Genomic DNA, 23495 nt, shown 5'->3' with positions numbered 1-23495 from the left:
GCCAGACTGGTAGTTGAAAGACTGCCTGGTTTGGAAAGCAGCTTGTACTTGTTGAGATGCAGATCCCTGGCTAAGAGAAGACAACTGCTAATTTGAATCAAGTAGCTCAAATAAAGAAGTGTCAAGTATCAGTGGCTAATCTGAACAAATCAATGTCATTTTGATTAGTGCAATGGGAATTTGAAGAAAAATTGCCAGGTTAACAAATTCACTTTTCTTTTGAAAAGTCCCCATGTGTACAAGCTTATGTAAGCTTAATTGAAGTCAAACAAAGTGCAACTTTTTAAAAACAATGTAAATACCTTTTATAGGAGTTTCATTAATGATTATAGTCACCAGGGTAAGTTTTCCAAAAAATCAGCAAAAGACAGAGAGGTTGATGCCTTTGTTTAGAGTTATGGAAAACAAACAACAGCCCAGAGAGAAAGTTTCTTTTTTTTATTTGCCACATGCAACTTCTAATGAATATAGCAGTTTGGATTCTAATGGGGTCACTAATATTCGTTTCAAATACAAAAGGCTTATGTCAACATTATTAAGATTAAACGTCCCAGAGAAGTAGAGGAACAAGATTTTTATTTAATTAATTTTTTAAAAATAAGGATAAATGCATGCTAGTTTGCTTTTCCTCATTCTGGGAAATGCTTCACTTTTTCCAGAGTATTCTGTCTGTAATACAGGTTGATACAAAGGGAGGAAGAGAAAGGAATGGGATAAAATTTAAAGGCAAAGGACTTTTTTCCAAAGGACTTATGCAAAAAGTGTCTGAATTTCAATAGAGTTTGAAACAAGTAATTTTCTTCCAAACCCATGACTTATTTTGATGAAGAAGGTGCTGCCTACCACAAGCAAAGAGCAAGGAAGACACCACACTGACTGATTCCATTTCCCTAAGCATGTTAGCCCATGTATCTAATCAGTGAAACTCAATTGCTCCTACTGCTTGCTCAAGGAATAAATCTTCCCCTCCTGTATTTGACTGCAGGATTGTCCTGGGGTCCTAAGAATCCTCATCAACATCCTTAAAGCATCAGGAGCCATGATGGCAACAGTAAATAATAATAACAAGAAGTGTTCCAAAAGACAAGCTTAGCTTCTCTTCAGGCCTTTGTATCTCCCCTGTCTCACTGGTGGGGTTTTATTAATTTCCACTGGATATCCTCCACTTTAGTCCCACAATGTAACTCTGCAGTATAGAGAATGGACCAACACTATCATTTGTACAGGTAGAGAAAAAACTCAGGAATTTGTGAATTTTTTTTCCTCCTTGGGGCTTCACTTGACAGGAACACATTTCTTCTACTCTCAAATTCTCCACCTTCCCCCTTATATCTGCATAACAATTTTTAATCTGACTCAGTTAACCCGACATAAGAAAAAGTTTGCACGGCATTGTTCTTTCCTTCCATTGTCTAAATGCTCTAACAATGATAGCATGACATATTTCACCCTTATGTGTTTGCAGAGTCAAGTGGTAACTTGAGGGGGATGGCAAACTGCACCAAACCAGCCTGTGAACCCAGTGGTCTGGCCATCGTCTGGTATGTGTTCGGCTTGCGCCCGGCAGATGCATTTCATAGCTTTCCATCTAAATATTTGGATCCCTCAAATTAATTTTTCTTCCCTCTCCCACCATCATAACACAATATTTTGAAAAGTTAATGCACCAGAATTGATTTCTGATGTGTACTTGCTTTATACAAATAATTTTGTTTAAAAATATTAGCCTATAAAAAAACTCTTGTCATTGCTCTGAGAACCCAGCTAATCATTACACAGATTTATTTACACTGTGAGCTTTTAAGCTACTGTAATTTTCTCATTCTGCACACTTGTATCAGGGCACCACTGAAGGCAATAAAATAATATGCAATAAGTGGTCTTTTCCACAACTTTTTTTTTACTTGTATAGTCACAATATTACAGTGTGTATGAGGGGGTAATTTTGTTGCTACCTATTTCAAGGACAACTTTATGAAGGTGAAAACCCCCACATGCAGAAGAGTTCACTAAGGGTGCAGACACGATATTTAAGCAGCAACATAATAATTATTCAGAGCTTGCCATTTCATATTTTTACTTAATGCTTGTCGATATAAGCTAGAAAAGATTAGTGTAAAGTTATTTTGTAATGAGCAAGATCACCCTTTGTGTTCACAGCTGATCAATAACAACTTACAGTGTGAGAAATGTGATGCAAATACTGTCTTACTTCTTGCTAATTTAATAGGGAATAAGAAGGGGCTGTACCATTGTCACACACTGAACAAATAAGCTTAATGCTATTATTAATAGTGTTTGAAATAGAACTCTGAAAGTTTGTTCTGAAATCTTGCTTAAGCAAAGCTGAAGTTACAACATAAAGTCACCTGAAACTGCCAAAAGCACATACAGCATTAGAAAAAGGAAAAAAAGTGTTTCTTTCATTTAAGTCTGAGCACAAATGGAGTTTCATATTGCTTGGGAAGCTTTGTCTCGTTTTTAGGCTCTCATGGCAATAAGCTCTTCATGTGTCCACCAGTAGCTAAACACAGATGCAGAACCAAATTCTCTCCCGTTTACAGCATTTCCTTGCAGGCATCCAACACTCATCAGGCCAAAGTAATCTGGTCTGGTTGTGACAATGCAGAGCCATCAGCAAGCTGGATCATGCAAGAGAACATGACCCACTGTCACCGATATTGTGCTGCCTATGGACAGCTCTGATGCAGCATCGTTATGCTGCTGCCCCTGCAGGGACCTGAGGGTCCTTCTAGAAAATCAACCAGCACTGCTGCTACAGGAGACTTCCTGAATTCTGCACAGAACTGAAAGTCAAGATCATTGTCTAATAAAACAAAAAGCTCAGTCTGAGAGTGAGAAAAAGCCTTTTCTGCACAAGCAGGGAAATAAAGCCTTTGCAAGCCTCCTGCTGCCGGGCACCATTTTGTGGAGATGGCAACATCTGAGGCATTGGAATAGTGAGGGCCTGGCAGAACGTCTGACAATGAGCCACCATACTGTGGGTGTCAGAAGCCTCACGTCAGCAAAACAGCATTCACCAGCTGGAGGCCCACAAGTGCCAGTTTTAATTATAAACTTTATTTTCAAATAGAGTTCACAGTTTGTACAGGGTACACTTCATGCCATCAGAGCATTTGAGCACTGCACCAATCAAATTGGTGGCTTGCTATTTTATTATAGAACTGTAGACCTAAAATACTTGTATTTATTCAGGAGAATAATAATCTTTTGCAGTCAGTTTGTCAAGGATCATGTTATCCAGATGTGCAAGTAAAATACCTAATGATTTCGGTACCCAGAGTTATTATCCTCTGTTCTACTTTCACCTTTAGACTCATGATTATGCTTTTTATATTTTTATTTCCTACAAAGTCAATGTTCTTAGTTCTACAAATTTAGTACATATACATTCACCTAAATGTTGATTTAAATGTTTATTTTAGGATTGCCAAGGAGATTGTTGCTCAGTTTTGTGTACGTTGATTCTATTGTACTCATGCCACAGCTCAGGAGGCAGAAAATATGCACATGAAAAGAATTGGTCAGTCAGCTTGTGATTGCACCCGTGCTTTCCAACATTCATTTGGCACAAGTGCAACATTTCACTGCTGCTCTAGACGTCATTCTTCATTCTTTTGTTTTATAACCATCCCTCGTCTTCCAAACCATTGCTCCAGTACATTTAATTAAGGGCTCCATACTAAACTTTCTGTATTAACATTAGGAAGGTCTTAAAATGGTAAATTCTTCATATACTTATATAGACCCTTATGGTCTTATGTGTATATATACCTATATATGCATATGTACATAACATTATTCACACACTCTTTTGAATCATCTTGGTGTCATGATAATAGGACTTTAGAAATGAAAAAACATGGGTTTAAAAAGCATTATTTTTCCAGTGTATTCCAAATAATTCTGATCCACCAGAAAAACATCTGCCCAATTTTTGTTAATCACGAATTATATAAATTCCTCCTTGCTACTCTAAGCTAGTTTGAAACAGCATGCAAACAGGTTTCAGGTAAGGAATTCTCCTGACACTAGCTGCTTTATAATACTCTTAGAAACTAGAATCTGATGTAAAAAAATATTGCAACCAGTTTATTCCATAAGCTGAAAAACAATGCAGTGTTGATCAACTATGGTGAACAGATCTCATGCATTAATTAACTACTTCTTAAACTGTCCGTTTAGATTAATGGAGAAAATTCCACTAGAGATGAAAACTGTCTCACTACAAAATAAAGCATCTGAGTGACAGACTGGTAATCTGCATTAAAAAAAAATGGAGGAGATATGAATGAAAGCATAGAGACATATCAGATATATGCTGTCAAAAATCTCTTCTAGAACTTGCTTCACTTAATTCCTTTATAACACACTGACAGGGATGATGTATCATTTAGTACTTTAAAAGAATCTCCAGTAAGGCAGAAAAATGATGAGCGGCTCTTGTGACCCTGGCACCCAGAATAATTATGATTATCTGCACTATTTAGCCTGAAAGGAATCGGACACTGTTCATGGTCTGTTAGTTCAGCTATGATGTTTGATAATCTATACACACAAGTCGTTGGAGGTCACTCAACCTTAGAGTACTTCAAGCACACTTAGTTAGCCTTTACTGAATGGTAAAGTGCAAGTGCCCCATTTCTATTGCTATGACACTATTGAAAGACCGGAACTGCTGAAGGATGAAAATAATTTCATTTTATGTCTGCTATGTAGAAAGATTTGAATACACTCAGTTGTTTGGTTGGACTGTAAATATGAAATGCCTTCTAGGATGTCAAGAGAAGTGAAAACCAAGCAGATGGAAAATGAAGCTGGAGAAAATTAAGCTGATTCTCTGAAACTGGTTAGAAGCATTACCAGAATCTTCTCCTTCACCCAAAGAAAGACAAAATCCCCAACTGTATAAGCATTCCTCAGCTACAAGTTTGCCTGAGTCGAATAACAAATGCATGGCAATGGTTCTGTATATATGTATTTTAAAAACCAAACACCAAAGTAGCTTGGTTGCATGATCAGTGTTTTTTTATTAAATTGAAGTCACACTGGAATTTGACAGACATTAGAATTTGAAGAGGTGTTATTAAAAGAAAGTGTAATATAAAAAAATGGACCACCAAACAACAAGTTTATATTGAAATGTAAAAAAACCATTTAAATTTAAAAAACACAGTGGAACAACTACCTGTGTAGACCTATTCCATGGACTCATGGATATTTTACTGGACTTCTGTCCACAAGGGAAACTATGGCACCCTCACACAGGGGAAAAAGAGGCCCTTTTCTATGAGAAAGTGCTATTTAATAGATCTATGCTCACTGAAAACCATGCTACATTTTCTGGCCACTTTGGAGAGCAGATCCACTTGATCTTTCGGAGATCATGCCTTTTTCACTGTTTCACACATACAGAAAGCATCAGATGGAGCAGGCGCAAGAATATTTTTCCAAGACCAATTCTACATTCTGGATTTGAAAAAATACAGTTCAGAACAAAAGTTAAAAGATTACATATAGTTCTCCAGCTGCTATGATGCCAAAGTTTTCCAGCTTTTCCAGAAATCAATATTCTCACACTGATAAAAAATTAAAGAGTGTGGAGATGCAGCCCTCAGTATTGATTCGAGTCATCTGTATGACTCAAGCGTGTTTGTAACAGCAAAAAATTTCCCAATGTATAATCTCTTTACAAGTACATTATAACCTTTTAAGACAGCATATTTCTGTGATAGTCTTTGCTGTTGAAAATTCTGCTTCTATGGCAAAAAACCTTCCAAAACAAACAAACAAACCTGAACCCCTAACACCACGGTAGTGAAGCTGCAGACCGTGTGTGATTCTGCGAGACCTCCCGAACTCCCTGGCTACTTTTCTTTTTGATGCTGCAATTCCTTCTTCACAAACCATCTTTAGTATGTGCACAACTGCCGACTTCCAATATTTTTCACCCTCTCAGCCTGGGTGAACCAATGTTGAGAGAACAAGTCTCTTCGTACCCTGCATGTGTCATCTCTAATGGCTTTACTTACCAAGTGGTAACTACTGAGTCCAACCCAGGCACAGCAAAAATTTCACAAAACCTCATTCTGGGTAAGCTGGAAGTGCCACTAAGAACAGTCTGAAGATGTTTTTCCTCCTCCCCAAAACTTTAAACCAGCAGCAGATTGATATTCCTTTGTTTTATGTTTCCTGCCTACCACCCCTCATGTGTTAAGTTTACGAGAATCTCAGTCTTAGGACAAAAGCCTGAGCTGACTTTTTTTTTAATTTGCTTCCTGAAAAAACCTCATTCTCAATATTTGTTGTAAAATTATTACTTATAAATAACCAAACTAAACACACACACGGTTCTGCTGAAGCTTTATGGTGGCAAGATGGTATTTTTAAATCAGAGGCTGAAAAAAGATCAATACACAATTATTTTTAAATACATCTATGTTATTCTGTTTTCCTTTGGATTTCTCTATTAATCTTGAATTAATTTTCTTTTTGCAATAGTTATAATGCTATTATTGGGTTTTGCATCTGAAATACTTTAAAATAGAAAGAGCACCAAGTATTTTAATATATTATAAGGAAATCTATATCCAGGTAACAGATCAAAGCTGTATATTTCATTTTTACAACCAAATAAAATTGCATATGCCTTAGTTTAGCACAAATAATCCATGCTGTGGCAAAGAATGGTATAAAAGAGCTGTCAGACAAGGATGCAGGTATTCCTTCTTTTGTTCTATTTAAAGCAGTACATTTTCTGTTCTATCAAGTACCTGTGATCACTAAGAAAAATATTAATACCTCAACATTTATCCCACAGCGGCCATGCTCTGTGCATGCATATCTATTGATGAAAACCCTTTTACTGGGCTCAATGTCAGTAGCAGAGCCTGCTCTTGTAAGTTCCAGCCTAGATATGTACTCAGAACAATTTCCTAGACAACAACCTTAGAACAGTGTTGGAAAAAGAGGTTACACACTTTCATCTAACACTCCTTTTCATCATACAAGCCAGCTTGTGGGTTGTTTTGTTTTTTTTCTTTTTTTCCCATGTTAGAATAAAGAAGGAAAAAATTTGCCAGCAATTATTTTTCAAGAATTGGTCTCTTCTCACTACTGGCCATAATAGAGCTCCAGTATTTAGTGAATAGCTCATGAATATATTGAATATTATTATGTTATGGATTTTCTTGATTTTGAAGGGTTTCTCATCAGGCACAGAAATTTGATTGTTCCACCTCAAGTTTCAGTGATTGCAAATTAAAAACAAACTGTAATGTGCCCAAGGCCTAAAAGACATTCTCCCCAAACACAGAAGGAAGAAAAAAAATATGACAAAAGTAATTTTAATCATTTCAGTCTTTATCTAAGCTTGATACTTCTTTCCCCTCCCCTCAGTCTTGCTCATTAACCCTCTCCTATAAAGTTTCTTAAAGTCAAGGTATAATAAAAAGTCAAATGTAAGATATTAAAAACTAAAGTGCACCTCAGCACAAAGAAGACAATTCAACTGCCCTTGTACTGATCAAAATTCAAATCAGCTTGAGATTTTAAGCAGTGCCACTTTCACACTCTTACTTTCCCCTCACATTGTATTATCCCTGTTTATCAGGCACCACTGCCAGTTTTCAGATGTGTAGACAAAAACTGTTCTCATAGATCCCAGAAGCTCCCTTTATGGTACCAGAAAGCAGAGTTTGGTGACAGCAAGCTTGTTCAGCATCCTTCTTCTCCACTACCCCCAAAGGATGAGTAAAAGAGTGCAGAAATAAGATATGACAGCCAGAGAAAAGTAATTTCAAATAAAAATCGGGCGATGTTTATCATTCAAGGGAGCAGGAGACATTTTTTGCTCAAGCACAGCTTTGTTTATGTGGTATCAAACTCTTCATGAAATGTTTTAGACCTCTAATTGCTCTATTGCCTTACTTTCCAAGGAAACGTCAACTTGAATATCACCAAACAACTCCAGTTGTTGACAGAGAAGTGAAAGTGATTAGGAATATAAATAAAATTAACTATAAGGGGAAAAAGTAAATTGGAAATTGAGTCACTATCAATGAAAACTAGGGCTGTTGGCAGTAGAGACAAAAATCCCAGAGCCTAAACCAATGAAAACAGTTCAGAGTAGTAAGGCTTTTATGCAGCAGATACTATGAAACGGTTCAAGTTTATAGAGAGAACTTGATTTACAATCATAAATGGATAAAGTCTATAGGCACAATGGAGAACAGAGTGATTGGACAAAACACAGACCTCTTTAGATCAAGTTCCAGGCCATTCAGTTACTCAACCTGTAAAGAGTAAAATTTCTTAAGATTTAGAATATGTTTTTTCTTGTTACTGTGATGGTCTAAGTGAGGAAGATTTGTTAAAATAAAAATCAGATAACATATTATAATCTAAGGAAAAAACCAACCAGCTTTTGGACACAAGCCTTCCTAACTTCCTACATAATCAATCATAATTCCAAAGCACGTGACCCTCCAAGCAAAATGCGTCAATACTGTTCTTCAAGAGTGACAAAACTGGGAAAAAAGCAGCCTTTGATATATTTGCTATTTCACCCACATAAGAGCAATTCTCAATTTATTTCTATCACACTGCTGATGTCCCTGTCAGCTGCTACTGGTCATCAGCATCTTAGCTAATTCAAACAACTTTGCCATTCAATTGCTTCCTCACTCTTTGCAACAATACTTCATGTGGCTTATTACTGGAATTAACAATCACTTTTTAAAAAATAATTTGGCAACTACTTGTGACTTCTGAGTAGGCAGCCAGCGAGCAACGAGGCTGAACTTAGACTCTCAGGCAGTTACACATTTATCATTAAATTTCACAGAATACCAGGTTGGAAGGGACCTGAAGGATCATCTGGTCCAGCCTTTCTTGGCAAAAGCACAGTCTGGACAGGATGGCTCAGCACCCTGTCCAGCAGCATCTTGAAAGTGTCCAATGCTGTGGAATGTACCACTTCCCTGGGAAGATTATTCCAATGGCTGAATGCTGTGAAAAGTTTTCCTCTTGCATCAGAAGTCTCACTTATCAAGATTTATTCTGATATGGGAAATCTGTTACTGGCCTTGTGTTCAGACATCTTAACAACTTTTTAGGCAATATCAGTACCTTGAACTGGAACAGACAAATAGCATAACAGAGAATCCTGTGTATGTTTGGGGTCCATAACAGGTAATCTTCCTCTTCCTTTACTTCCTCTCCTTGACTACCAATGAGGTTAGGAAAATTCAAAATCTCAATCTAGCCTTAATACTGCAACAATTTCTCACCCACAAGCAGCAGGCAGCAGAGATATGCTGCACCATTTCACTGTCAGAGCTGCTTTACACGCAGCACATTTTCCATTATTCTCCCAAACCCAAGACAGGATGTCCTGTGGTTTTAAGGGAAAGACATTTTCAGCTGGCATTTGTGGCTAACAAAAGACTGTCTCTGTGCACAGTATCACACAAAAATTGTTTTGCTTTTGCCTCGCAGAAGTGTTAGCTACAAACCCTGTCAATAAAAACTGCCTGGTTTTTGTTAGCAGCACAGCCACGCTTGGGTTTCACTTTGCTGAGGGCTTTGCCACATTCCAGAAGAACTGTAATCGGGCTTGTTTGTGCCGCCAGGGGGAAGGAGGTCTGCCACACCACATGGCACTTGGAACTGCTGCCACACACGAGCCGTTCACATTCCTTTTACGAGCTTCCAAGTTAAGGTGTGTTTTAATGCAAACATAAATGCAGGGATTTGGGTTTTTCCTTCTGCATCTAGCACAGATTACAACAGACACCTTGCAACCAAATCCCAGCCACCACAAAGATACAGAGCCTTTGGGAGAAGCTTCAATGCCACAGGGGCAAGAACTTGCATTTAACACCAGTAAAGAGATAATGCCCAAAAGGAAGCATGCTTTGGAGCATTTCTTAAAGCAGAGAGCACGCAGACTATAGACAGTACACACACTCCAAATATCTTCTGTGTGATTATCAGGCACATTTACTGTGGCTGGAAGTAATGAGGCATCTTTCAATGCTTTTGTCATAATTTTGATAAACTAGTGCTTCTAAATTCTAGCAGATGCCTTATGAAAACTCCTACCTGCATTCACTGATTGTAACAATAACAAAAATAATATTGTTAAGACCCACCTAGCGTAAATGTAATTTTGGCAATTGGTGATAGGTAAGAAATCTCATCAACCAATACATGTATATTATTTACTACCTATAGGGTAACCCAAGTTTGCAGGTTAAGAAAAATCAATTAGCTCAGTATTACTGAAATCCTCCCCAAGAACTGGAGAATCAAGTAGCTCATTGAGATCACATGACAATATTAATTTACAATCATTATCATGTTCATTGGAGTCTCTATTATATCCTGTATGCTTTATTTTTCACATGCATGTGTCACACATGTGTGACTTTAGGGAAAAAAACCCCAAACCCCAAAAATCTTGCAGGCAGGATGACTTGTTTCCTGAACAACTTTGCTCCAAACCCATGAAGTGCAGGCCTTTTCAACCCAGTTCTGCCAAGAGACATGAATCAGATAAGCCACCACACATTTCCATCCTTATAGACAAGTTGGCCAACACTTAAAACAGAGTTTCAGCCCCTTATGAATTGCTCTGTGACTTATAAAATTTGGGTCCTTCTCTTGACTGATCCCGTGCAGAACAAGCATGGCAAAGTGGAGTCATGTGTGCTTGTGCTATGGCAGCAGATCAGCCATGCCGTTTTTCTCACAGCAGCACAAACTTGTAATTTTTTAAGCCCCTGACAGCTGCAGAAGGTGTATAGAAGATTCCCCTGCTTTCTCTAGCAGAAATAATAAGACCTTTAAAAATGGATAAAAGCTTGGAAAAAAAAAGTTCTATAAGTTTCTAGGCTGATTAATCAATATTTAATTATTTAGAAGCTCTAAATGGCTATCTTTGGCTGGCATGGGTACAAAACATGTTATCATCTGTCAATAGAGGCCAGGAAATCAGATCTTAAGCATGTAGCAGGGCACTGCTCTGCAGAGAAAGTGTTTACTCCATTTGCTGCACTTTACCATTTCATTTCATCAAAGGTGTTTATGTCACACTTAATGAGATAAGGGACAGTAGAGGCCTCAATAGCAGGTCTTAGCACTGTCTGATAACTGCAGCAATCTGGGAATAAACACTACTTTGCAGAAACCATTTTTTAGAGCCCTAATAAAGTAATCGTAGGCCTTAGTAGAAATTGGTTAATTGGATCATCTGTGTTTTGTAATGTGTATTACTATGATTAATTCATTAGAGAGTGTTCTTATTGGAGTTAATTTGATAGTTCTGAACCAAGGCATCACACTGCTGAGTGGCTATTGTGCTTCTGCAGAATTTATGTTCTAAAGCCTCAAAACATTTACGCCCTGCTAAAGGCGCCAGAATTTTTCTGATCCTCTGGATATAAAGAGGTTCTTCTTGATTCAGCTCATGGCCAGCACAGCCATTGCTCCCCAGAGCTCTGAGTTAATTCACAGCAGTTCTGTGAATGTGAAGAGATGGGAACACCCAGTGTATCCAAGATGGTGTGCCAAGTTCTTTCTGGTTCTTTTTACATCTCCCCAGGCAGTGGATGAGCTTTTTTCTATATTCACAACCTGAAAGGCTCAGAGAAATGGTGGCACTGGCCTCCACCTAGTCAGTAGCTGCTAAAAGGGATGTGCTCCACAACTGCTTGACAAGCCCAGACAGCTGACACCGTCCAGAGGTTTTTGAGCTCTTTTGGGTCCAGCTTTTCAGCGGCTGATCTGCTCTGACAGTCTGTCTCACCTACTAGTGAACTCACCGACAGGCTTTTATGTTCTTGGTCTCATACACATACTTTTGCTCTTAACAGATGTATCTTCAGCAAATGTTGTTGAAGTGTCCACGTAGGAGAAATTAGTTGCTTATCAGCTGTGAGAATGACTATAGACAGTAGGGAATTGTGATATAAACAAGAGGAAGCTTGAAATTACATTTCACTGAGGCAAAGAAAACAGAAATCTTTTTCTGTCCATCTCAAATAAGATTATGATACCCTTTCAAGAAAGCAGCCTCAGAATAATGTCGTCTTCTTATACCTTCTGAGATCGCTAGATAAAAGTTACTAAATATTAATATTAGTTATAATGTAATGTTACTCAAAGACTCATACTAAACTTTGTTGGACTAGGTGCTGTACTAGTACACAGCTAGAAAATCCATTTTTCCCCTCGGATAAACTGGTCTGTAGACTGGGCTGCTGGGAAATCAACACACACAGATATGAAGGTGAAGCAAACTTAGTGACTTCTCTCATCATGGCTATTCTAGCTCTAACTCTCATGTTCCACCTAAGCCATAAATCTTTAACCCCGTAAAGAAGTGAAAAGCAAGGACTAACTGAATTATTTATTAATCCTTAAGTCAAATCAGAATATTCTACATATCTTCCATTCTTGGGATTTGACATGTTCTGAAGAAGGAAAAGTTCTCTTTTACAGACAGGAAAACTTTCCACTGCTCTCAAAGTTTATGTGCTTGTTAAATAGGCTGTAATAATTAAATGCATACACATGCTTGAATGATAAATTTTAGTAATAAGTGCACTGGGACTTACCATGACCTTATCAAGTGGGGCTAGCCAGTCATTAATTCAGATAACGCAATTTATTATCATAATCTTTCGCTTATACTATTGTAGGGCATATGATTTATCCTAATTTGCATATGCAGACTGAGATGTAATCATTTCATTAATTTTAATGCTTTTCCTTAATCCCATCAAGATTAACACTTTGTCTAAAAGTTCTGTACAACATACTTGCAACTGCCCATTAATGTGTTATCCTAATACTAGTATGGGTGAATTATAATGAACAAATTGTGTTAATTTGAATGTGCTAGTTCCAGATGAGAAACTGCACCAAGAGGGCATATACATAATTACCTTTTTTCACATATGGGTACTTGCATTTGTTGGCAACACTGCAGTTCCTGTACACATTGTGGCCATTGGTTCAGGCAGGAATTTGGGCCCCACCTCTGACCCTTCTCTATCACCACTGCCAGAGGTACCCTGTGGCATCTTACACATCACCACCAAATATTTGATTCCCTGTTTTTCAGTAAGACACACCGTGGCAGAGTCAACCATTCCTTAATACTTCAAAAGTGAAGGCTCACATAAAGCAGATGCTTTAAATATTGTTTACTAACTACAGATTAGGAACAGATGCATCACATTAATTCATACATAATGTTCAATTGAATCATCATTTTTATTCTAATATTTGCATTGATTCAACCTAATGCCATCTTCATTTTATATAGACTCAGTGTGTATCTGAGTGTATAAATGTATTTATTTGAATGCAAGTAACTACATCTCATTTACAAAATCAAGAATGAATGCGTAGCAAGCAGATTTTGTTAATTGCTGAAAGTTAACTCAGATAACATTAATTTGCTAAAACTGCCGAACAGACATTAGGTAGGAATTTCAATAATCAGTGATATCCACAAATACCAGTATAATCAAAGCAAAGGTTAAATTCAATTTTCCATTTAATGGAAAGGAAGGTTGATTTCTAAGCTTATTGGCAGAAGAGAACCTAAAATTAGAAACTTTCAGAAAAATGTCTAGAGATGCTTCCTTATATTATTTTGTTTAATTAAGAAAACTAATAAAGTGTCTAGATGTATTGCTTGTTTTCCTACGTTGCCATAGATTAGAATCAGCAGCTGAAATAAAGTGTTTCACTGTACTTCTATATTTTTAACCAGATTCAAGGTTTGACCCATTTAAGCATATGCAAGAGGAAATACATCAAGCATTGAAATATATTAGGCATCCTAATTAGGCAGTGAGGATTTATCAGTGATGAGTAGGTTTTCCTCAAGCAAGTAAATATACATTATGTCCCTAGTTCTACTGGAGATGCTTAAGGTAATAGATTTGGGCCAACATGTTTTATTCATGACTTAAAGCTGGTGGTTTTTTCCAATGGGAAAAAGCAGTTGTAAGTTTGAGTAATTACTATATTACTCTAACCTTTTGCTGTTATTATCTAACTGGGATAATATTGAGAATTTTGACTTCATTCAGGCCTCCACTGAGTTCAAAGGACTCTTTCTGCTCTCCTCATTCCTTCCCAGGCTGTTTCTAAAACTTGTCAATGCTCTCTACCAAGGCTTAATCAGAATTGCAGTCAGCCAGGGGAACAGAGGGTTTGTAGATTACATTGACATGGATGTTAAGTATAGCAGTCTGCAATTCTTACCCAAACGCATTTTTGTTAGGGTTTGTTTTGAGTTGTGCTGCTTTCATCAGCAGTATTTGTTTTTCATTCCAAGTTAGCATTATCCAAAAATTATTTATTTATTTATTTTTTAACTAAACAACCTACGGACACTGAATCCACTTCAAAGGCACACTAAGCAGACTGTGTGGTTGTGAGGATCTGGGGAATGCATAGCAGGATCAGGTGCATTCTCAGTATCATTATTGTAGAGAAGCAAAAAGAACTGGAAAAAATCAGTGTGGTATTACAGAACACCTATACTTTGGAGGTACAGGACTGTGTACAAATTTATCTCGATCTTTATTGAAAGTGTCTTGTGATATCTGGAAAGAACTTTCAACAACATGGGCATAATTTTAAGTGTTTCTTGCCTAACAAGAACATTCTAATGAGAGCACACGAATTTTTCTCTCAGCTTAGGTATGTGAGAACTTGATTTCACATAGATTTTGCACCACATAATAGTTAACCTTGAGTTAAGATGTGGCTTCCTTCATTCTCTTCCATGTTTATTTTTATGAACACCAAGTACTCAAAATGGTTCTTGTAGGGGTAGTTCAACCCCCGGACATTCCAGGCACCTGCAAATAAGTCCCCTACTGACCCTACAGCTGGTAAGGGCAGAGCAGAGGCATTGAGCCACCACAGCAGTGCGGACACACGGGTCATTAGCTCCTGTTCTACGGAAACCGATGTAAACCCGTGCTCATTAGCACCAATTCCACCTCAGCCACGCCAGAACAAGTCAGCTCAATGCTTCCTCCTGCTGGACTGCCACCAGCAGCCACCCAAGTGATCCCCAGCATCCCGGTACTGGCATCCATTCGGTGCTCACAGCAGCTCAACTACCAATTTACATCGGATAGTAAGGCTTCGTTTGCATATAAATGGCACTGAAACCCTTCCCACTGAACCTAAAAACACAGCATGTAGCACAAAAACGGGATTTTAAAAGGTGAAGAAATATTCTTTGATCCAAACGCACGCAACATCCTACTGATTAGCATCTTTTAGGACAAGATACAAAAAAGAAAATTGAGAACACCAAGATATAGATCAAACTCCTCCATAGTACATGCTGCCACACTGTAAGAGTGTAAAAAGAACACATTTTTTTACTGTAGAGTATTGATCTTCTTTATGTTAACTACAAGCTTTAATTAAAATTTCAGGAACTGTTATAATGCCACATAATTAAGAAGAAAAAAACACTACTCAAGTTTAGAGAAGATACACGTTTTATGGCTGGTTTCTTTGTTTTCAAGTAGTAAGAGAGAAATCCCTTACAAGTGAAAGAACACTTCCAACCACTGGACTATTAAGATATTTCTTATATTATCCTAAAAGCCCGCTAAATTTTTTTCCATAATAGCCAGGGTGTTAAATTTCCCAGCTTTATGTCAGGCTGTCTGCAAGGAATCCACTCTTTTCTTTCCTTCCCTCAGCTGGACATGGTTATAAATGCTGGGTTTTTTCCTTATGGCTCCGCAGAAGCTTACATTATCCCCTTGCAGTATGTTTTATTTTATGGCCTTGCTATGGATTATCCCACTGTTTCTTTTTTGCTGGTAAAAAGAGAGGAGTGGAATCTGGTTCTTTCTCCTGGATTCCTATTTTAGCATGATAAAGTCATCTGTATCTCCTCACATATTTCATAGGTAATAATCCAACAGCAAAGACTGAGCTTTAGTGTCAGACAGATTCTGTCACTAGCAATTAGGTGGTGCTTACATCCCCTTTCTATTATTCATTATTCCAGCATGTTCAATTTGTTTCTCAATATACTTAAAACCTAAATTTTCTCCTCAGCACTCATTCATTGGTCAAAAGTGCTAGATGGAAGTACAAAAACCAACACTTCCTGAGAGTGCTTTGCTCCCAAACAAGCTTTAAGTTAGAGACATAAAAAGGGTGATTTTGAGTTCATTTTCCCATGGTTGCTTCTGGAGAAGCTCCATCAAGTCAGCATCTTAAACAAAAAGCAAGACATTTTTATTCATGACATGCTTATTTTATTTTCACTCTTTAATGGAGTTATTTTTCCAATACTTCCCTAGTTGTATGCATTTTCTCTTCCCAAGGCCAAGAGAACTGTTTTTTTCAGCCAACACTCTTATTCTCTTCTCCTTTGCATGGAGATGCTGAAATAAAACTTTGTGTTTCTTGCAGATACTGCTATTATTAACCAACTCAAAATAGCAAATTTTACCAAGCAACTCAGCAGAAGAAGCTGTTGCCCAGTGGAAGTGCCAATTAAAACCTGTTCAACCAACAGGGACAGATGGTTACTAATAAGGGGATTTTCTTTGAAAATCCCTATCGAGTGTCTTTGCCCTGACCATGTGCATAATTTTCCGTGTGCATGCCCTCATCAACATGAGATGGCTCATCTGTGCCATGACTTGTATCACCCCATAATGTGGTTAGTGGGAGTATGGCCAACAAACAAACCACAGCCATACAGGGCACTTCACAGCAGTTTGAGAAATGTGTTCACTAACACAGATTGAAATGACGGTGTGATCAACAAGTAAATCTGAAAAGGGAAAACATGTTGATCACACATTGTAGATAAGCTATTCTAACAATTGTTTCATTACAACTGCAGCATCTTCAAACAGATAGAATGATAATGAGTAGTAAGTAAATTTTATATCCAATTCATAGAGCTGGACTTCAGAGATAAGATGCCAGCAATTTTGAAAATACTTTAAAGACACTAAAGGTTTGGATATTACTTTAAAAATTCCCCCTTAAAACCAGAAACAAAAGTTTAATATTTTCTTTTGATCTGCAAAGATATTCATTTTTCTTTAATTCAAATGGTCTCTTTTCAACTTTGAGGGATATGTTAGTGCATGTATATACAGAACATATAAAATATATATTAGCTCGTCTTCAGCCTTCAAAAAGAGCTTTAATTTGCTGCTGTTTCAAAAGACTGAGGGAATTGCCTTCAGTAGGATGAGAAGAGTGGCAAATGTGACAGCTGCAGGGCTCTGCAAGATGTTGTAGAGAAAAATAAATGGACATGGGATTGTTGAAGCCAGGCATGTTCCCTTTCCCTCAAGCCCTGGCCAGTGCAGCAGCCTGGGAGTCTGCTACAGGTAAGGAGCAGATCAAACCTTGGCAGTGACAGGAGGTCTTTCTTGTGCTGCTGTGTCAGCTCATCTCTCAGATACCCCTGCTGACCACACTTTGGTTCCTCTTTCTACTTGAAGTGAGCCTGCAGGCAGAAAGCACAGGCAGAGCAAGGTGCCCAAATTACCACCCCAACCCTGCAGGCAGAGCAGGGCACAAAGGACCTCACCAGCTTCCTTTCCCCTAGGGAAGACACTGAGCTCCACTGCCACAGCCAGCACAGGCACCAAAGCCCCTGCTCTGAACATGAAAGAGCAGGCTGGAGAGAAGATCAAGCACAGGGAACCAGACTGCATACTTCTTTCCTCACTAATGAACTTGGGTGTACAACTGGAGGGTGACTGTTATTGACTTATTCTTGCTTCTTTTCCAACTCTAATCACACAATTTTATTAAGAAGTTATTTCAGTCTGTGAGCTCTGTGTTAGCATGACTCAAACTCGAGCCACTAAATGATACAGTCGTTTTGCATTGTTGGTAGTAGCAAAAGCATAGAAAGAAAATTCTCTGCAAACTTTGTATTGTGAAGGTCATATATTCAACATTAGTAATTATGGTTCACTATGGGATGAAATTGCATTATGTCAGTATTTCTTTTTTTCCTCTCTGCAGCACAAAGATTTATTCAATTATTTCACTGGCCATTAATGATAGGTGTTCTTTCAATTAAAAGAAAAGCCCACAAACCTATATAATCTATCACATTCTAGAGACACTGGGTTAATCATTATCTCCTGTACAAGACCATTATCACTGTGTGCCATAACAATCAGACTTAACGAGGTTTCCCTCTTGCCTCCTTCTCCTGACTGCCACCAGCTATGTTTTCTGTTTACCAAGTTTCTCTGTGCTGGTTGTGTGTTGGAATTACAATCCCTCCTTTTCTCAGAGAACACTGTTTATATCAGCAGCTGAAAAGTAGAGAAAGGGCACTTCTTTTCTAAAGGCACAAGGAACATCTTGGATATTCTGGGTTTAAACAAGTTTTCTGTCCTGACTTGGGCAAAATCATTAAACGTTTTGGTTTTGCCTTGACATTCAGGATTGTCATGCAAACCAGGAAGGCAGTTTTGCAGCCCCCACAGATGAACGAGGACCTTCGCCATCCACTTAAGATCCCAGCTATGTCATATCTTCCTCTCAGTGTGGTGTTTCCTTTATAGATTCATCTTTCATTAAAATGTTCTGAAATAAGGACAACCTCACTATTTTCATCAGAACAATAACAGACTGCTGTTATTCTTTCCTGAACTTTTACAGGAGCTGCATCATTTCAGACACTCCATGATAAAAATGGTTAGGTGAACCGTTTCCTGGATTTTAGTCACATGGGCTTGCACCTTAAGAGCTTCATGTTTGAGCAAGCCCAACATCCCAAAGCAACTCTTGAAACATTATCATTATCATCACATCACTGCCTTCAGTGCCAGCTGGACCAGGATGAGGCCTCACAGGGCCCCTTTTGAGCTCCATGAACTGAGTGAACTGCAGTTTGCAGTGAAATATAAATAAGCTCAAGAGGCTTTATATTTCACAAGAAAAAAAAAAGTTATGGTTTTAGTCATAAGGTGAACTTTAAAAAATACCCATGACAGGATGCAATCTGAAATGCAAATACAAAGCCTGTCTTCTCCCAGAGTTTAAATATCAAGAATGACCTAAAAGTTTACAGTGGTTCCCTGGAAGATGTTAGGCTTATTGTTATATTGAAATTAATTGGCTGAGATCTGAGTGTCAGGAATGGGATTTTCAAAAATTAAGCATGTCAGAGGTGACTGTGAATTTCATTTTCTAAAGCTGGCTTTTGTTAGAACAGAAGATGTTCAGCTTGAAAAAACCAAGGCAAATTGATGGGCAGCATGTGACAAAAGATTCCAACACAGACTTTCCCTTTGCCCACTATTGCCTTTTAAAGTACATCCTAGTTTAAGTCAAGACTTGCTTTTAACACAACAGCTGGGAGGGACTTTGTGTTGCAAGGAAACATAAAATGTGTTGTCATAGTAAAGAACAAACGTCCATCCCAAAACTCAGCTCTCATCCTCATGCATCCAAACTAAGGGTTAACAGGGGTGGGATGTTATTGGGTGTGGTTATGGCTTTTTTGGTTTGTTTAAAAACCAGTTCTCTCCTTTCTGGTGAGATTTGCATGTCTTGCCTATATGCTTGAAGAGCTCATTTAACATATTTAGGACACATTTTTGACATCTTTTAAAGAATACAGCACTAGTTCATTTAGATACCGTGACAGCTGTATGGACAGACAGTAATTTAAGAGCATGAGGACTTCTTCTGCAGCCCTCAGTATAATGCCAAATTCTGTTACCAACAAGTAAATTTATGTAATTTTGATAAATTACATGGATGATTCTATCTGTACTACACTGACTTGCATAAACAAGATTTCTGGTTTTCAGTATTATGACAGATAAGTTGCATCATCTAGTGCTAATAACACTGAATAAATTGATTTAATATCTGAAAGTTCAATAAAAGAAACCCCAACCAAACAAAAAGCCCCCACTTACCGAGGATTAAATTTCAGGTTCATGAAAACAAATCGTTTTCATTTACTCAGTTTTGAGTCAGAAGTTTAGATGCAGTATAATTTCAAATTTGTTTAAAGGTACGTTAATGTGAAGGGAGGGCTTTTTTTTCTGATGCTACGAGGCTGCCTAGTGAAGGTGTCTGGAAGGAGTTTGGCTCAAGAGCTGGGAAAGAATCATCTCTCGTAGAGAGACTTGAAACCACGATGTTTTGAGTTGCACAGAAATCCATGCTCAGAAACATGAGGCTGTCAGGGAGGTGGGAGTTAAGGTCAGTAGGTTAAACAAATGCACAAAGTGACTGTGCTAGAGGGTTTTATAGCCTTTCTGCTCCACACGAGGGATAAATAAGGTGTGGAATTGTTTCTGAGATTACTTTGGCTTGACAGTCTGTCCATTGCCTCTCCTCTGGGTAATCTTGAAGATTTGCCAGGATGTTATGTTCTTTGATACAGAACATTTGTCATGATGAATAGCATTATGTAAAAGTTGTATTTTCCTCTTCTGTCTTTTGATTCATAATATGAAAGATCATAACATGGATTTAATGTTAAGAGGTCTAAGTACTTTAAATCTTTAAAATACCCTAACAATTGAGAGGTTCTTATTTACAGTGTCAAAAACATCCCTTTGGATTCACTATATTCATACAAAGCTCTTGTGATCTGATTTACAGATACAGTTTAAAAAGAAACAAAGCATTTTTCCTCACAGCAAGAAACATTTTTTCCTCAATAAATAAAAATTATTAAACACAAAACTTCAAACATTTTTGTCTTGATTTCGCAGTCCTTCCTCAGTGCTAGTACCTAACACTGGTTGCAACACAGTGAACTTTCAACATTCCCCCCTGGTTTTGCCCATTCCCTTCAGGCTGGTGCTTATGCACATCTCTAATCCTGAGTACTAGAGTACCTTTCCTTGCTCTTTTTTCAGCAGATATGCAGGTAGGCTGATGAGCAGCACGAGATACAATTGCGCTGTCATTTACCACTTACACTGATCAAACCACAATCACTGCCACCAGCCCTCGAGTGATAACTACACACAGTACAATTCTGCGTAAGCAAGGATCACAGACTGAGGCCGGAACAATCACACTGCTCTGGCAGCCAGGCACAGGGCTCTTGATCTCCAAGCTCCTTTTGTTCCCTCAGACTCTGTACAGAAGTCAATTACACATTTACTGATAACGTGGCTTACCCTGCCAGAAGGGTACTGCCATTAATATTACATCTAGTATCAGAATAAATGCAGAATAAATGCAATTCTGTGGTTAAAACCCGTGATATCTTGATGCCCACTTTCTGAAAACAACAGTAAATGTACCTATAGCAATAACAAGGTACAGAGCCACATGACAATTCTTCAGAGAAAGCCAAAGTGCTTTGAAAAAGATCAATTACTACAAAATCGTAGTGCACTGCTGTCAATCTTCTACCTTCCTTTATAGTGAGAAATGAAATATAAATAGCCTTTGGCAGTGGGTTGGAGTACTCCTCGATTAAGGGGAGAGTTCTTGCAGTGAAGTCTAAAGCCAATTCTGCTGACTTCCATGAGTAGTGCACTGTTCTATACTCCATTTTGCAAGGGAGGGATAAATAATTATCACAACCCCGCTGCTTCCAGATGCCACTGATACTTCTGTCAGCTCTAATGAGAAATCAACTCTCCATAGCCCAAATTGTTTAAGATGCCACAAGAAAAGTCTATGAAGAAGCCCTTTTCAATAGCCATTTAAAAGGGGAAGACTATTTTAAGGTAATCAGAAGAAAAGAGTAGGAAAATGAAGTATTTTCCCGTTTCCTTACAATGGCCGCAAAGAGCATGCAAAAATAACAGAAGTCTGAGAAACAAGAGAAAGGTCACTGAACCACTACCAGCTAAGAAAGAGATGTCTCATTTCTATTAATGTCAATGCAGAGAGGCCCAAGTCTGTCAGGCTTTGCAAATGTCACTGGTGTTATTACCTCATTGCCGAGCATTATCAGCGTGCTAAAGGTACATATTCTTCGAGATGGCTTTATGCTGATCTTGCAGCATAAGTCCAATGAAGCATGAATAATGTGTGAATTTATGCCATCATGAAAAGTGCTCATAACTACTTCTCTCCCTTGATGTCTTCATAAAAAGATATTTCATTAAAGGACATGGAAGATACTTTTTCAACTCAAACTCAGATGTAAAGTAGAGTACAGATTTTGTTGTGAGCAGTTGCAAGCAGCAGAACTGAAGGTAAATTGTGTGCAACACTGGGATAAAGTGCTGTTAATGGGAGTCAGTCTGAAAGATGAGATCCCATCTTCTGGGCTGGGCTATCCATGAGCAAGCAGAGCTGTCAGAGCTGCAGTTCAGCAGCAGGGCCACAGTAGTTTGAGAGAAGAGGGAAAGCACCATAACCTGCCACCTCTGTTTCCATGTGCTTGAACACAGAGAGCACAGACACATCGAACACTACCCATCCCCAGGTTTTTTTACTATTTATACTCCTTGCTCATCTCCACCTGAATGCCTTTTTTCAGTCTTTATATAGCAATAATGAACTTGTAAGCTGAGCAGGACACAAAAAGGGCATGGGTGGGCTTTTTAGGGTGCCAAAAACTCCTTGAAAGTGATAGCAAGAATTCATTTTGATTTTAACCTCCTTGTCCTCTTCAGAATTAGTTCAGAATCTCAGCAATTCTAGAAAGAATATTACAGACCAAGCAAAAAGTGCTAAATTTTATAACAGTAAGGCACACTAAGAAATAAGCTTAATTTTTCTCTTAAACTATCAAAGTAATTTAAAACCCTTAGTGAGTATCTTAATAGACAAGAGCACTCTAGCTTCAAATGGGTTTTAATGGGAGGGTAACCACAAGAATAAAATCAATTAATGAATACTATAAATAGATTAGTGAAAACTCTCAGCTCTTCTTCAAACATCCTCCTACCCCACCACCCATGGAACTACTTCCAGAATAATATGATAAAACAGCCCACATAAGAAATAAAATACTGCTACCATTTGGAGTGCTTAGCACTGAATTTTCTGAAAAGTTTATGCAAGTTTATACTTCAAGAAAACTGGAGTGTTGTAACTACACTAACAATACATTCACATGGAAACAGAGAACACCAACATTTTTTGATGTATTTTGGCTGCATTTGGAATGTCAGAAATAAGACGCCTTGAAAGTTAAGCTTTTTAGGAAACTTGGTCTGTTTGATGAGATGAGCCATTTATGAGTTTTGCCAAGCTACATCCTCTAAAAACGGTAAAGGCTTTTGAAAAACTTAGCCACGTCAGTTGCAATAAAGCTCATGCAAACACCAACAACCACACAAGTGCCTCTTGTATATTTGGGGTGGTAAAACCAGAGAAAACGCTTGATGTGTGCATTCAGAAATGAGAGAATATACTTTCTGCTTCTCTTTTACATTTAAAGAGTGAAAGAAATGCTAACAGACATATAAATTCCACTGTTAACAGAGACCATGATG

This window comes from Corvus brachyrhynchos, unplaced genomic scaffold, assembly GCF_000691975.1.
Source record: "Corvus brachyrhynchos isolate BGI_N302 unplaced genomic scaffold, ASM69197v1 scaffold370, whole genome shotgun sequence".
Taxonomy (NCBI): domain Eukaryota; kingdom Metazoa; phylum Chordata; class Aves; order Passeriformes; family Corvidae; genus Corvus; species Corvus brachyrhynchos.
The sequence above is the reverse complement of the archived record's forward strand: the minus strand, read 5'-3'. Positions refer to the sequence as shown.